We start from the raw sequence: 16,951 nt of genomic DNA, 5'->3' as shown, positions 1-16,951 counted from the left end.
TTCAGTAAACAGTATTCGACTTGCATTATATTGCATCTATTACATTGTGTCACGACACATTTCTCTGTTTGAAATCCACGCTGTTTACTGTTACCCGGTCGGGTTTCTAGTTGTGTCGCCGCATTGCAGCAACACCATATGGGTTTTTATTTTTCTGCAAGTGTTCATTGTTGTTTTTTACTATCAAAGTGGATTTTTCTACAGAAATTTTGTCAGGGACAATCAAGATCATCCTTCTGAAAGTGTTCCCGTGGAACACTGATATGCACAGAACCTCGATCCCAGCTTATCATTTCAAGTTAATCTGGGGGAGCGGACTAGCACCCAGTCCACCACTGAATGCTTTGTGCTGGAGCGGGGCAGTAAGAATTATGATCCATATAATGATCAGACTGAAGCCCATGGTTACTCTTTATAGGCGGGCGCAGTTACCAGTAGGCCATCTCTCAATAATGAGCAATGCTTTGTGCATGAAATCATGGATTCGCAGGCTGGGTGACAATTAACACCACATTTTGCCAATTCTGCTTTCCAAAAGAAGGCAAGCATTGCGCGGCAAAAATATAAACCGATATTCAACCAAAACAGAGACGGGGAGACACATCCACATGCCACTGAGCGCTATGGTCAGCGGCCGAAATAAATTGTAAAATTTGTTGGCCCGTATTGATGCCCCCAACCCCCACCCCGCACCCCCTTCCCATCCCTTTCTTTCCCTGGCCCAAGAGACATTTTGTAGCGTACAAATACTAACTCAGGAAAGGATTGTTTCAGCAACAGAATTACTGACATATGGACTCCCCAGGAGATTCGAATATGAAATCCAACGTGCCCCATCAGGGATCTGTGCTCGGACCCAGCCTCTTTCTGGCATACATAAAATGACCTACCTGCCAGAATCTCCTCATTATCCAGACTATTTGCAGACGACACTGCTGTGTACCGCGTCTTCTGACTGACCAACACTGACGACCCGGCAAACCTCCAAGAGGATCTCGGCAAGCCTGAGGTCTGGGAGAAAGAATGGGACATGGCGTTCCACCATGACAAGTGCAGCCAGCTGCCCCTGACTCCTTCGGAGAAGCAGGAAACCAGTGAACGCCAACACCAAGTACACCCTCCCCGGCCACACACCCTTGAACTACGAGTGTCCTCAGTAAAGTACCTCGGGGTCACCCGCGACAGTGAAACCTGTCCTTGGGAGTCCATGTGGACAATGTTTATGCAAGGGTTAACAGAATGCTGGGCTTTCTGAGAAGGAACTTGAAGGTGTGCTTAACCAAGACAAAGGAGCTAGCGTACAAGGCCATCGTTAGGCCCATTATGGAGTACGGTTGCACCGTTTGGGACCCGCACACCGTCAAGCTGACCAACAAGCTGGAGAAAACCCAGCGAAGGGCAGCCCGCTTCGTCCTGAACCAGCCGGCACAGAAACACATCCAGCGGTGTTGCCGATATGCTGGATCAACTCCAGTACCAGTGGACTTGCCTTCAACAGCCGGCCAAGTCGGGCGACGCCGCACCAGCCGACTTGCCATGCTGTACAAGATACAGAGCGGCCTTGCATGCGTAAGGTGTAACAGCCTTAAAACCCTGATTGCAAGCAACAGAAGAACATACCACACAAACCAGTAGCAGCGGATCACACTGATGCCGCACAGATTACAGAAGCTACTCCTTCCCTCCCCCCCCCCCCCCCCCCCCCCCCCCGAACCATCCGCGACTGGAATGCCCTCCCTGCTGAGACCGTACCGTCCATGCAGCCCCCCTCCTTGGACACCTTCATCCCGAAAGTGTCCAGATCACAGTGAACGCTAAACCCCTCTGCTTTTTTTTTTTTTTTTTTTTTTTTTTCCGGTGGTGTGTCGATTTGCGGGCCTGCAGCTTCACTCATAGGTTGCTGCAGGGCCTTGGGCCTGAAGGCCTGTTGCCGGGGTGCAGGTCCGCATACAGCTGCGCCTTAACCGGCATAACGGCCACAATTCTCCCCTCTCTCCCCTGGGCCCACCTCTCTCCCCTGGGCCCATGGGCCAATTAATTAATTCATTCTTCGTCTTCTTCTTCCTCAGTGCAATGTCCATCAGCCATTAGTCCGATTATTATTGACATCATGTGTGGGAGGTGCGCAGCGTGGAGAGGGAGAGAGAGAAGAGGATGAAAATAGAAAGAAGAAAAAAAGGGGTGGGTGGGTGGGCCCACCTGGTGGGCCCACCATGGGCCCACCCACCCCCACCCACCCACCCCTTTTTTTTTTCTTTCTATTTTCATCCTCTTCTCTCTCTCCCTCTCCACGCTGCGCACCTCCCACACATGATGTCAATAATAATCGGACTAATGGCTGATGGACATTGCACTGAGGAAGAAGAAGACGAAGAATGAATTAATTAATTTTTCACCTCAACGAAAACAAGCACCAGCTATTGATGCATTCAAGAATCAACCGTAGGATTCCAAAAAAATCAAGTTGACTGTTTTTAGAAGCTTTGACACATAAAAACTTTGGCAAATTATGTGTTTAATAATTTTTTTTCATTAAAGGATACCAAGTTTAAAGATTGTTTTGTCACAAAAAACAACAACAACAACTACTACTGCTGCAACCAGGGAGTTTGTTTTACGGAGAAAGAACAACAACAGCAACAACAACAACAACAACTACTACTACTGCTACTGCAACCACCAACACCACTTCTGCAACCAGGGAGTTTCACGGAGTAAGACCAACTTTGAAATCAAAGTCAAGGTCGTGTGTGCGCTCAACTTCCTCCAGTGTCCCATCCAAACAAACCACGCGCAAGAAAGGAATATCGCACGTTTTGACTGAAATACACGCGGAGTGAAAGCAGACAGAAATTACTGTCAGTTGCAGCGGTAAGTGTTTTGGTAGCATGGTATAGCATATTTTGAGTCGTATCGTGTGTGGAACACAGGTTGCACAAACTTAATGGTCGAAACCGGCCGAACAAAGATTTCACACACACACACACACTGTGACACACACATACTCACACATACTTACACACACACACACACACACACGAGACTTTCTTAGCCATCAGACTGTATAGCACAGTATTAGTAGATCCACATTCGTTGTCCTTTAAATCATTGGAAATCTTTATCATTACTACTAATACTAGATTCGAGGATATGCAAATAAATGATTCTGAGGTAGTTTCAGTTTTTCAAGGATACGCTTCACATCTGCTTGGCAGATGCCCGACAACAGAATGACCTAATGTGCTTTTCAAGCTAGCCGCCATGCCGAGTGGATGCATCATTGCATGGTTCTAATTCTAAACTGGTTCTAAGTGAGTGCTGCCCCTCAGCATCATCTGTACAAAACCACTGTCTGTGTTTTTGTATTGTCAAAACTTGACTGCTGCAACTCACTCCTTTCAAACTGTCCACAGTATATTCTTTATAAGCTACAAAAGGTATAGAACTCCGCAGCTAGGCTTGTTCTTCTAGCGAAAAGATATGATCATGCTCAACCACTCCAAGCACTTCAGTGGCTCTCAGTCCAAGCACGGATTGAATGTAAGCTTGCAATGCTCTGTCATAATTTTTTCACTGGTTCATCCCCTGCTTACATCCATGACATTCTGTCTGTCTACACACCTTCTTGACAACTGCGCTCATCCTCTCACTCTCGTCTTCTGTCTGTCCCCAGAATTTGAACTGAAACGTATGGTTAAAGGGCTTTCTCTTACAATGCTCCAAAAGTGTGAAATTCTCTCCCTTTCACTATTCGTCATATAGAAACTGCCCCTGCCTTTAAAAAGCTCTAAAAACCTATCTGTTCCTGCATAAGAACTGAATCCCCCCCACACCCCCTACCACACCTCTCCTTTTTACCCACTGTTTTCTGTTTCCATCCAGGTGTTTTACAGTCAATTTGAAATTGTTTTTTCAATGATGATGAACATGTATTATGTGCTTTTTATCCCGTATTTTATCTTGAAACTTTTAAATTCATGCATGCTGTTACAGTATGAATCTTATTTGAGCACATGCACGCGTGTATGTGTGTGTGTGTGTGTGCGTGTGCGTATATGTGTGTGTGTGTGTGTGTGTGTGTGTGTGTGTGTGATTAGGACATGTGTATATACATGCATACATATATCATAATGATTGTGTGTGTCTGTGCATGCGTGCGTGCGCGCGCGTGTGTGTGTGTGTGTGTGTGTGTGTGTCACTGTGTGGGTGTGGGTGCATTTCATCTGTGCATGCTTTTAGTTTTATGCTTGGTTTTTAATTACGTAGAAGATATTTGGTCCAGTTAGCTGTTTAGGGTGACTGTTTTGTTTACACTGAATGGTTTTTGGAGGTTTTTGGAGATATTTTACATGTGGTTGTGATTTTTGTGTAGAGTTTTTATTTTTGTTATATTTTGCTTGTTTAATGTGCCTTGAGCATTACTGTATTTTAATGAGGGGTGCAATATAAATAAACTATTATTATTATTATTACTAGACACTCCAGTCAAACTTTGGAGAAAGGGCAAGAGTGGGATTCAAACCCAGACCCTCACAGACATTGTGTTGGCAGATAAGCGTCTTAACCATTCTGCTACCTTGCTCCTGATGGGCAGAAGTACAAGAGCACAACACAGAGGTCCCTGGCACTTTGACAGCAGAGAATGAGAGGTGTAAAGCAGAGACCTTGGGCCAGTCAGTCACAGAGCACATCTGGTTTGCAGTCAGTTTATATGAAATAAGCACAAATATTTCAAAATGCGCCCCAGATAAATAATGAAATGAAAATTGATTAAAAGTATTAACAAATGTTAAATTTACTTAAAACAAATCTGTGTACCACTTTCTGACATGATACTTCATATAATGGTGTTTGCTCAAGAACTGTGTGTGCGCATGCACGCACACGCACACACACACACATATGCAGAGCCCATCTGACTTTTTGTGTTGTACTATTAAAAAAGTATGATTCTCTCTCTCTCTCTCTCTCTCTCTCAGAGTGAGCATGCATAAATGAATTTGTTTCTGTTTGAAAGAATGCGTGTGCTTCTGTGTTTATAGTTAAAGAGATCATGCAAGTTACTGAGGTGTGTTCACAGGTATGCATGTTCTTTCTTGCCCCTTTGTCTGAAGGGCATTGTAATGCTTAATTTAATGGATATTAAAAGCTTTGTCATTCTCTCTGTCTTTCCCTCTTTCTCTCTCTCTCTCTCTCTGTCGCTGTTCTCTGTCTTTCCATATTATCACAACCACCTTCGCAACGTAAGTATATGTATGTGACAAAATTATAAATAGGATGGTTGTACTTGTATGGCTGAATGGTTAGAAAAATTTGCATTATTGCCGTATTGTTCTGAATTGTTCTTGGGGTACCTGGTGGGTAAAGGATATGATTTCTCACTGTCTGGTCAACATCATGTGTAGACCTTTTAGTGTCTGAACCATCTATGAGACTGACCTAGAACCAATAAAGTTCATGATCTGAACTTCTTTTTTTTCAGACCCAAGGAGAAGCAGAAGCACATGCATCAGAATGCCTTTGCCTGGGGTCTGTCAGCCTATGGCCATGGCACAGCATCAAGAAAAAACTGATGTAGGCTTTAGTTTCTGTATCAAGAAAATAAGTTTAATCTATGGAGTCTGTCTTTGTCAGTTACTGGAGAAGTGTTTGTGTGTGGGTGTTTAGTGTTTACTTTATGTGTGAGTACTGTATGCAACAGGTCTGGTTGGGCACACTAAGGGTCACAAGACCAGTTGACCTCATTTTCGGTGGGTCGTTTTCAAAATTCATGGTTCATGAAAACACCTCTTCCCTGTCAGCCACCCTTTATCCCTCACCCCCACAGATGTTTGTAATTTCATTTGTTCTTAGTCCATGATATGTGAAATTGTTTAGAAATGTTTGCTAAACTATTTAAACTAATAGAGTTTGTCTATGTTTGTTGTGCAAAGACCACATGTGTGGTTCGTCTGTTGGGATCGATGAGGACCATCTAGTCATCCTGGGGGTGGGTGGGTTGGGCTCTGTGGGTGCGCAGATGACTGGTCAGGCCAATTCGTGCCCGGAAGGTTCTGACGCAGTGTGGACAGGGGATGGTGGCGGCTGTCGGGGACTTGCTGGCCCTGCTTTTCCTGGCCTGTCTGCGTTGCTCTGCTGCAGCGATTCTGTTGGCCTCACAGGATTTGGCGCCTTTGTGGACAGCTGAACGCCACTTTGGTCTGTCCATTGCATTCAGCTCCCATGTGTCGTGGCTGATGTTGAAGGCCTTCAGAGAAGCTTTCAGAGTGTCTTTGAAGTGCTTCTTTTGGCCTCCATGGGAGCGCTTGCCATGTTGGAGTTCGCCGTACAGCAGTTTCTTGGGGAGCCGGTGGTCTGGCATGTGAACTACATGGCCTGCATCAAGATGGTGTAGATGCTGGGCAAGTTTGCACGAGTGAGCACCTCTGTGTCAGGGATCTTCTCTTGCCACTTTATGCCAAGAAGTTTTCTTAGGCTGGTGGTGTGGAAGTGGTTCAGCTTTTTGGCGTGGCGTTTGTAGACCGTCCATGATTCAGATCCATAGAGCAGTGTGGTGAGAACTATGGCCTTGTATACTTTGAGCTTCGTCTCCAGGGTGATGCCTCTCCTGTTCCAAACGTTCTTATGGAGTCTGCCGAAGGCAGCGCTGGCGTTGGCGAGTCTGGCATTCACCTCGTCATCGATGACAACTGTGCGAGAGAGTGTACTGCCCAGGTATGTGAACTTGTCCACCGCGTTCAGTCGTTGCCCGTTGATGAAGATGTTTGGTTCAACGTAAGGCTTTCCTGGAGCTGGCTGGTGCATCACCTCAGTCTTCTTTGTGCTGATTGTGAGGCCAAAGTTGTCACAGGCAGCAGAGAACTTGTCGACGCTGTGTTGCATGTCAGCTTCGGAGGCAGCGTTGAGAGCACAGTCATCAGCAAACAGGAAGTTGTTGACAGTGTCTGTCCTCACATTGGTTTTTGCTTGAAGCCTCCTGAGGTTGAAGAGTGAGCCATCTGTGCGGTACCTGATGCCAGTGCCTACTTCAGCATCTCTGAAGGCATCTGTCAGCATGGCTGAAAACATGAGACTGAACAGGGTGGGGGCAAGAACACACCCTTGCTTGACTCCGTTGGAGACAGGGAATGGTTCCGAAGTCTCTCCGTTGTCTTGGACTCGGGCCAACATCCCATCGTGTAGTTGCCGTATGATGGTGATGAACTTTCTGGGACATCCGTACTTCGCCATGATTCTCCAAAGGCCATCTCTGCTAACAGTATCGAAGGCCTTGGTCAGATCGACATGGGTGGAGTAAAGGTCGGCGTTCTGTTCCTGACACTTCTCCTGGAGCTGCCTGGCAGCAAACACCATGTCGATAGTCCCGCGTTCTTTCCAGAAGCCACACTGGCTCTTTGGTAGGAGACCTTGCTCAAGGTGCGCTATGAAATGGTTGAGTAGCACTCTGGCCAGAATCTTGCCTGCGATGGACAGCAGGGATATTCCACGATGGTTGTCACAGGCCTGACGATTTCCTTTGCGCTTGTACAGGTGTATGATGGAAGCATCTTTGAAGTCCTGTGGAACTGCCTCATGCTGCCAGATGAGCTGGAACAGCTGATGAAGCTTCTCAGTCAGCGCCATACCACCTTCTTTGTAGACCTCAGCTGGAATGGAGTCTGAACCAGGGGCTTTGCCATTGGATAGCAGACGGATAGCTTTCTAGGTCTCCTCCAAAGTTGGAATGGCATCCAGTGACTCACTGACTGGCACCTGGGGGAGTCGGTCGATGGCTTCATCATTGATGGTGGAAGGGTGGTTCAGTACGCTGTCAAAGCGTTCAGCCCATCTCTCAAGGATCCTGTCCTTGTCAGTGGTTAGGTTAGAACCATCAGCACTGTGGAGTGGAGCAGATCCGGAGGTGGTGGGACCGTAGACTTCTTTCAGGCCATTATAGAAGTTCTTCATGTCGTTCCTGTCTGCAAAGCCCTGGATCTCATCAGCTTTTTTGCTCAACCAGGAATCCTGCATCTGTAGCAGCTTCAGCTGGATGGTGCTGCGTGCGCTCTTCAGTATGTCTGACTGTGACTTGGGATCTTCAATGTGGGCTCTGTAGGCTTGGCGTTTGTCTTCCAGCAGCTGCTTGATCTCAGTGCAGTTCTCATCAAACCAGTCTTTGTGCTTCCTGGCAGAAGGCCCAAGGCACTCCATAGCAGTTTTGTACACCGTCTCATGCAGTGTGCCCCATGCTGCCTCCACTTTCTGGTTGTCCAGCACAGTGGACTCAAGGCGTTCCTCCAGGGTGTCAGTAAAGCTCTGCTTGATGTTGCCTAGCTCCAGCTTGTTGATATTCAGGCGTTTGGGTGCTTTCATGCCCTGAGGCCGTCTCTTGGGCTGGATGCGGAGGTTGAGTTTGGAGACGATAAGGCGGTGGTCTGTCCAGCACTCAGCGCCGCACATGGCCCTCGTGACTCGTACGTCCTGCCTGTCCCTCTTCCTGACAATGACAAAGTCAATGAGATGCCAATGCCCAGAGCGAGGATGCATCCATGACATCCTGTTATGGGTAGGGAGGCAGAAGACGGTGTTTGTGATAAGAAGGTTGTGCTTGGCACATGTCTGGAGAAGTAGTTGACCATTGCTGTTACAGTTACCAACCCCATGCTTCCCAATCACGCCTTCCCAGGAGGTGCTGTCACAGCCAACTCTCGCGTTAAAGTCACCAAGAATGATGAGCTTGTCTGCGTTGGGAACAGTGGTGATGACAGCGTTCAGGTCCTCGTAGAACTTGTCCTTGATCTCATCCGGGTTGGTCATGGTGGGCGCGTAGGCGCTGACAATGGTGGTAAACTTCTTCCCGTTGCATAAAGGGAGTTTCATCATCATCAGGCGATCGTTCACTCCTTTCGGGGGGCCAGCCAGCTTGCCAACAAGGGTTGTCTTCACTGCAAAGCCAACTCCAGCCTCATGTCTCTCTTCAGGTCCGCGACCACTCCAAAAGAAGGTGTGGTGGTGTGTCCATCGAGATCGATGATGACCATCGTTGTCATCCAGATGGGGGATGGGTGATGGGGGGAGGGTGGTGGTGGGGTGGGGGGAAGAATGCTCATGAATCTATCTGTGAGTGCGCAGATGGCTGAATAGTCCAATCTGCGCACGAAATGTCCGCTGACAGTTGGGGCAGACAAAGACAGGCATATCATTGTCAGGGAGCTTGTTTGCCCGTGACTTTCTGGCCTGCCTCTTCTGAACAGCTGCAGCAGTCCTGTTGGCCTCGCACAACCTGGCGCCTTTGTGCACAACAGCGCGCCATTTGTCACGGTCCACTGCAGATTCCTCCCAGGAGTCAGGGTTGATATCAAACGCTTTCAGAGAGACTTTCAGAGTATCTCTGAAGCGCTTCTTCTGACCTCCGTGTGATCTCTTCCCTTGTTGCAGCTCGCCATAGAAGAGCCTTTTGGGCAGCCGATGGTCTGGCATGCGCGCCACGTGTCCAGCCCAGCGAAGCTGGGACTGCATCAGGATGGTGAAGATGCTGGGAAGGGTGGCTTTTGCGAGCACCTCTGTGTCAGGGGTCTTGTCTTGCCACTTGATGTTCAGTAGCTTCCTGAGGCATGTTGTGTGGAAATGGTTCAGCTTCTTGGCATGTCGTTGGTACACTGTCCAAGTTTCGCAGGCGTACAGTAGTGTGGGGAGAACTACTGCTCTGTAGACCTTTAGCTTGGTCTCAAGACTAATGCCTCTTCTGTTCCAGACATTTGCATTGAGTCTACCAAAAGCTGCGCTTGCTCTTGCAATCCTGACGTTCACTTCATCGTCGATTGTCACATTTCGTGACAGTGTGCTGCCAAGGTATGTGAACCGCTCCACCGCACTGAGTCTCTGACCGTTGACTGTGATGTTGGGCTCAACGTAGGGTTTCCCTGGGGCTGGCTGATGGAGAACTTCAGTTTTCCTCGTGCTGATGGTAAGGCCGAAGTTCCTGCTGGCAGTGGCAAACTTGTCGACGCTGAGTTGCATGTCAGCTTCAGATCCAGCGTTGAGGGCACAATCATCAGCAAACAAAAAGTCTCTGATGATGTCTGTCATGACCTTCGTTTTTGCTTGAAGCCTTCTGAGGTTAAACAGCTTGCCATCTGTTCGGTACTTTAGGCCGATTCCAACATTGCCATCTCTGAAGGCATCAGTAAGCATTGCAGAGAACATGAGGCTGAACAGCGTTGGAGCCAGGACGCAGCCTTGCTTGACACCATTTGTGACAGCAAAAGGAGCAGATGTTTCACCATTGTCCTGGACTCGAGCCTGCATGCCTTCATGGAATTGGCTGACCAAGGAAATAAATTTCCGAGGGCATCCGTACTTGGCCATGATCTTCCACAGTCCCTCTCTACTCACGGTGTCGAAGGCCTTAGTGAGGTCGATATAGGTGGAGAACAGATCAGCATTTTGCTCCTGACATTTCTCTTGCAGCTGCCTTGCAGCAAACACCATGTCAGTGGTTCCGCGCTCTTTCCGGAATCCACATTGGCTCTCAGGCAAATGACCTTGGTCAAGGTGTGCTGTGAGGCGGTTAAGTAGGATCCTGGCAAGTATCTTGCCTGCGATGGAGAGCAAGGAAATGCCCCGATGGTTATCACAGGCTTGCCGGTTCCCCTTTCGCTTGTACAAGTGAATGATAGATGCATCTTTGAAATCCTGGGGGATCGTCTCTTCTTTCCACATGAGTGAGTACAGCTGATGAAGCTTCTCAGTCAGCACAGTGCCTCCATCCTTGTAGACCTCTGCTGGTATGGAGTCTGAGCCAGGTGCTTTGCCACTGGATAGCAGACGGATTGCTTTCTGGGTCTCAAGAAGTGTTGGCGGATCGTCCAGTGCTTCGTTGGTGGGGACTTGTGGGAGACGGTCTATGGCTTCATCATTTATGGAGGAAGGGCGATTTAAGACACTGTTGAAGTGCTCAGCCCATCGTTCGAGAATGTTCTCCTTCTCGGTGATCAAGGTATTCCCATCTGCACTGAGGAGGGGGGATGATCCTGAGGATGTGGGGCCGTAGACTTCTTTTAAGGCATCATAGAACCTCTTCATATCGTGCCTGTCAGCATATCCCTGGATCTCATCAGCTTTGTCACTCAGCCACTTATCCTGCATCTGGCGTAACTTTTGCTGAACAGTCCTGCGGATGTCATTGTATGCATCCTTTTTTGATGTGGACTTTGGGTTGCTCAGGTGGGCTTGATGCAGACGGCGTTTCTCATCCAGAAGCTGCTTGATTTCATCACAGTTTTCATCAAACCAGTCTTTGTGTTTTCTGGTCATGGGTCCCAGGGTCTCTGAAGCTGTACTATAGATCAGCTCACGCAGGGTCCTCCAGTCAGACTCCACATTCTGGTTGTCCAGAGAGGCGGATTCCAGACGATCTTCCAGCAGCTCCACAAAGGACTGTTTGATGGTGATGCTTTTCAGCTTCGCGATGTTGAGCCGTTTTGGAGCCTTCTGGCCTTGGGGGCGTCTCTTGGGTTGGATTCGAATATTCAGCTTCGAGACTACAAGGCGATGGTCTGTCCAACACTCGGCGCCGCACATGGTCTTTGTTACACGTACATCTTGCCTATCCCTTTTCCTGACGATGACATAATCGATGAGATGCCAATGTTTTGAGCGAGGGTGCATCCATGACGTCCTGTTACGGGTAGGGAGGCAGAAAACTGTGTTGGTTATCAGCAGTTCGTGCTCTGCACAGGTCTGAAGCAAAAGCAATCCATTTGGGTTGCAGTGGCCCACACCGTGCTTTCCAATCACTCCATCCCAGGAGATGTAGTCAGAGCCAACTCTAGCATTGAAGTCCCCAAGAATGATGAGCTTGTCTGCTTTAGGGATGGCAGCAATGACAGAGTGAAGGTCCTCGTAGAACTTCGCCTTCACTTCATCCGGGTTGGTCATGGTTGGGGCATAGGCACTGACAATGGTGAGGTGCTTCTGGCCAGATGCCAGTGGGAGTTTCATGGTCATAAGCCTATCGTTGACTCCCTTTGGGATTCCAGCTAGCTTGCTGACAAGTGCTGTTTTTACTGCAAAACCAACGCCAGCCTCACGTCGCTCTTCGCTTCCTCGTCCACTCCAGAAGAAGGTGTAACCAGATCCCCGTTCACAGAGCTCGCCTTCGCCTGCAAGCCGAGTCTCACTCAAGGCTGCGATGTCGATGTTGTATCTGGCGAGTTCGGATGCAACTAGTGCTGTTCTCCTTTGGGGTCTGTCCACGTTATCTCTGTCCAGGAGAGTCCTTATGTTCCAAGCACCAATGGTGAGAGGAACGATCCTTGTTTTTTTCTTTTCTTTCTCTTTGTTTCGACCGCTGATGTAGGGTCCCCGCCAGCCGCGGTATGCTGGCCAGGGTGATATGGAGCAGGCAATTTTTAGGGCACCTTTTCTAGCCCCTTCCTCATGCCAGGGAGGTGAGCAGTGCATTCCTAAAGAGGGCTGCTCAGACACTCAGACGGCTGCCGAGCTCCATCGCTGCTCCTGTCGACGAAGAACGACCCTATGGCCTGAGCCGCCTGCGTGCAGGTCTGCGGCTGCGACTGCCAGTGTACCCACACCTGTCGTTTCGTCGCTCGCCTGTCGCCACAGGACTTGGGGGTGATGAAACGATGATGAAGGATGAAAGGTCATTTTGGATGACTGATGACTTGCGCGATGAGTTTGTTTAAAGTGAAGAGGAGTTGCGCAACGTCAACCTCACTCTCTCGTCCGGGTCCACCAATTTCCAGTGGCAAGACTAAGTCGAGACGACTGGAGGATGAGCACGGATGCAGTGGATGACCAAGATATCCTTTCGGTGTCTCATCTTGCTCTCTGCACTCCACAGTGCGTTGCTGTAACCGCCTTCCTCTCCGTTGAACCGATAGGTTTCTTCCGCAGATTCTGCCGGATCCAGACTTCGCATACATGGGTAGACACACCCCGGGGGCCAACTGCGTGTGGCATGCACACATGCACCTCGCTCACTGAGTTCGCCTTCTTCTGCCAGTCTGGTCTCACTTAAGGCAGCGATGTTGATGTTGTACCTGGCTAGTTCACTCGCAGTGAGTGCTGTGCGTCTCTGTGGTCTGTCCGAGTCGCCTCTGTCCAGAAGCGTACGCACGTTCCATGTGGCAATGGTCAATGGGGTGCTCCTGTTTTCTTCTTTCTTTCCTTTGTGTGTCGACAGCTTGAGTAGGGTCCCCGTCAGCCGCGGTATGCCGACTAGGGTGGTGTGGAGCAGGCGATGTTTAGGGCACCTTTTCTAGCCCCATCCTCATCCCATGGAGGTGAGCAGTGCTGTCCTGAAGAGGGCTGCTCAGTCGCTCAGGGGGGCTGCCGATCTCCACCGCTGCTCCAGTCGGTGAAAAACGACCCTATGGCCTGAGCCGCCTGTGTGCTGGTCCGCGGCTACGACTGCCAGTGTACCCACACCTGTCGCTTCATCGCTCGCCTGTCATGACAGGGCTTGGGGAAAATGATGGTATGGGATCAAGGATGACTGATGACTTGCGTGATGACTTTGTTTATGGTGAGGAGGAGTTGCGCACCGTCGACCTCACTCTCTTGTCCGAGACCGTCTGTATCCAGTGGCAAGACGAGGTCAAGATGACTGGAGATGGAAACGGATGCAGTGGATGACCAGGATGTCCTATGTGCCTCATCCTGCCCTCAGCACTCCACAGTGCTCTGCTGCAACCGCCTTCCTCTCCGTTGAACCATGAAGGTTTCTTCTGCGGAGTCCGCCCGATCCAGTCTTCACATGCTTGGGTAGACAAGCCCTAACTCACCGATGGTTTGAGACCTGTCGGCTACCCTCACCTAGTTTAGCCAGCCTGTCAAAGCCGTTGCCCGGGGGTTGGGCGCTGCCGCATGCTAGCAGCTTCTAGGACCCATATGTGAGAGCTGGGTGCCGGTGGGGACCAATAGAGGACGAACCACTCCCGGAAGAGCGTGACAAACCCCCCCTCTAGAGGTACTACCCCTCCCGTGCACCCCCTAACCCCCACACATAACTGGTGTGTGATGTGATGAGCACAAGAAACGATAATGTTTATGATTTATTTTATTCTGTAATGCTGAAGCATTGTCTGTATGTTGCCAGCTCTGGATAGTACATACACACATGTGTATGCATATTATATATTTACTGGTTGTGTCAAATTATGAAACTGAAACTAAAAATAAAGTAATTAATGTTTTTGTGTGTTTCGTTTGTTTCAGAATTGCAGTCTTGTGCAAACAACAACAGAACAGTTGAATAGCAAAGATTTATCTGCAGCTGTCAGGGGATTTGTGGTTGCTTCAGACAGAGATTCCTTGATGTCTGAGGATAAAGAAATCGAAAAACGCTATCGCTGTAGTGTTTGTAACATGGAGTTTGCTCTTGCCAGGGTCTGTGAAACGCATGAGATGCTGGAGCATCAAGTCCCAGCGCCATGGAAATGTGATAAATGTGGCATGCAGTTCATCCATGGAGCAATGTTCAGTCTTCACATGATGCGTAGTCACCACATAAGACCTCACATGTGCGCCTATAGAGGCTGCTCTGCCATTTTCTACAGCAAAGTCCAGCTGACCTATCACAAGCATCAGCATCAGCAGCAGCATCTGGAGTCAGTGGATGGAATGCCAGATGAAAAGTTTGTGTACAAATGTCCGTTTTGCCCAAATGAATATCCACATCAGTCCAAGCTGACATATCACATGAGGAGGCACACTGGTGAATTACCCTACCAATGTTCTTTCTGCTCAAAGGCTTTCCGACTAAGTTCCGAACGAACAAAGCATGTGCGTAATATTCATATCAGGGTTCGAAATCATCTGTGTGACTGGTGTGGGAAAAAGTTTATCAGTGCAGAACAGCTTCGAAGGCATGCTCGTGCACATACAGGTGAAAAGCCATATACTTGCCCAGTATGTTCACGTTCATTCTCCAAGAGTAATACCAGGCTGGTTCATATGCGTCAGCATACAGGAGAGAAACCGTACGTGTGTGATCAGTGTGGACAGTCTTTCACAGTACGTGTGTCCTTGCGAACACACCTGAGGACTAAACATGATATCATTGTTGACACCAGTATGTACAGACGGCGGGAAGAACCAGAAGACATATACATGCCACCCATAGGTCGTCCAAGAAAAAAGGATATTGTAAAGATAAAGTGAATTTCAAAAGTTAAGGAGAAATTTTATGGAGTAAAACTGAAAATGGAGTTAGTTGCATGGTCTAGGAGAAAATTATAGTCTAAAGACATTTTCATTGTACATGTGAATAGCTACGAACATTGGTAATGAATGCTCTTTGAAAACATTGTTACTGTCACTGTCACTGGCCCCTTATCCTGACTTGGTTTGTGGGTGCTGCACTGCTGAACACAACACCAGCTGTCTCCACTTCACATCCCTATGGGATAGGGACTGAGTTCCAGTAGTACCTATTGCATGGCAGTGTTAACATAGCTTTGTTGCGTGTATGACTTCCATGGCTGGAAGATGCCTTACACCAGCCACATATTCATGACCAAGGCAAGCCACCTACACGGAGGAGCTTGGCTGTGGTTAGGCCTGGAGAGGGAAGGGCTCCACCAGGCCACTCCTACCCTGGACACGCTATATGATGATGAACAATGATCATGCCAGCTTGGTTGTTGCCAAGACCAACAAGGAAGATTGGTAGTGCATGCTCTTGGAAAACATTTGTACTGTATGCTTTTAGACAAGGCAGTTGCTTCAGCAACAAGAGTGCATATGTTATTTTAACTTTATATGCAAAACATTCCTAAAAACACAACAGCGATATAAACATACAGTCACTGAATGGTAATCTGCATTTGCTGGAAGCAGGAAGTAAGGATCTGTCAAAGAGTTAAATTAGCTAACTATCAGTATGCGAGTGCTTCATTCTTGTGCTCTGCACATTAAGTTGACTGGTTCAAGGGTATTTCTTCAGGTCCTGTTTAACAAAAGCACTGCATGTTTAATACCTACCCAAACAAAGATAAACCACATTAACTCATCCAGTGTATGACTACAACAGAACAAGCCCAGCTATGGTTGTGTATAGCAGATAAAGAAAAAGCAGCAGCAATAATACAGCTGAAACTGTGCAGAAGCATGGACTCACAAAAAAAGAAGTAAATCCTTCTGATCTTGACCTTGCTTCAAAGCCTTCTTTGTGAAAAAGGAACCAGACAGCACAGCTCCCCTCCTCTCAGCAGCGACACGATGCTGCTGACCAAACTGTAAGCGCTACAGCTTGTACAGCTGTTACTTCAGTCATGCCTGGAGTTTTTCTCCTGCTCATCTTCAACCACACGTTTGGACCAGCACAGGTTGATAATACATGTGCGAGCAGAGAAAACCAGAAATGATGAATTAGTTGTGTTCAGAAAATCTTTGCCACACAGCTAGCTCACAAAGTACTGCTGTTGTTTTATAAGATTTCTTCTTCTTCTTTGTTCGTGGGCTGCAACTCCCATGTTCACTCATTTACACAAGTGGGTTTTTACATGTATGACCATTTTTACCCCTGCCATGTAAAGATTTGATCTAAAATGAAATGTTTACAGGTTATGCGCTTATAGCTTTATTCTGTTTAAATTAAACTTGCAACTTTTTAATGTAATGAAAAGGTTTGAAAGAAAAAGATTTACCAACACAAATGATTTGCACACACTACTTCAACCTGATTGATAAACGCTGAATTTCTTAAAGATGGGCCTGTTATGTCATTATGGATAATTGTTGGAATGCTCATAATCCATCAAAATTCAACACAATCAATGAGAATCCAGTTGTGGCAGTGTGTGGAAATCATAACTGATCTAGAAATTGTCATAGAATCCTTAAAAGTAAATTTTATCACTTACTGATGAAGGTCAGTAAAACTGAAAGCTCTGATCAGTTGATGATAGCAGTGTTTGTGGGTTTTGTTTGCTCTGTTTTCGCTTAT

The 16,951-nt window shown here is 47.8% G+C and overlaps 1 long non-coding RNA gene across 1 annotated transcript in view; it reads left to right on the top strand.

The window, feature by feature from the left end:
* The first annotated feature begins 2,754 nt into the window (after nt 1–2,754).
* Nucleotides 2,755–16,951, top strand: part of LOC143293717 (uncharacterized) — a 16,401-nt gene continuing 2,204 nt past the window's right edge. The window contains exons 1-3 of the long non-coding RNA XR_013056798.1: nt 2,755–2,871; nt 5,483–5,574; nt 14,221–16,951. The exon at nt 14,221–16,951 is cut by the window's right edge and continues 2,204 nt beyond it. This is a non-coding gene — a long non-coding RNA (uncharacterized LOC143293717). The remainder of the gene's footprint in view (nt 2,872–5,482; nt 5,575–14,220) is intronic.

Source organism: Babylonia areolata, chromosome 1 (genome assembly GCF_041734735.1).
Source record: "Babylonia areolata isolate BAREFJ2019XMU chromosome 1, ASM4173473v1, whole genome shotgun sequence".
Classification (NCBI taxonomy): Eukaryota; Metazoa; Mollusca; class Gastropoda; order Neogastropoda; family Buccinidae; genus Babylonia; species Babylonia areolata.
The sequence above is the reverse complement of the archived record's forward strand: the minus strand, read 5'-3'. Positions and strand labels throughout refer to the sequence as shown.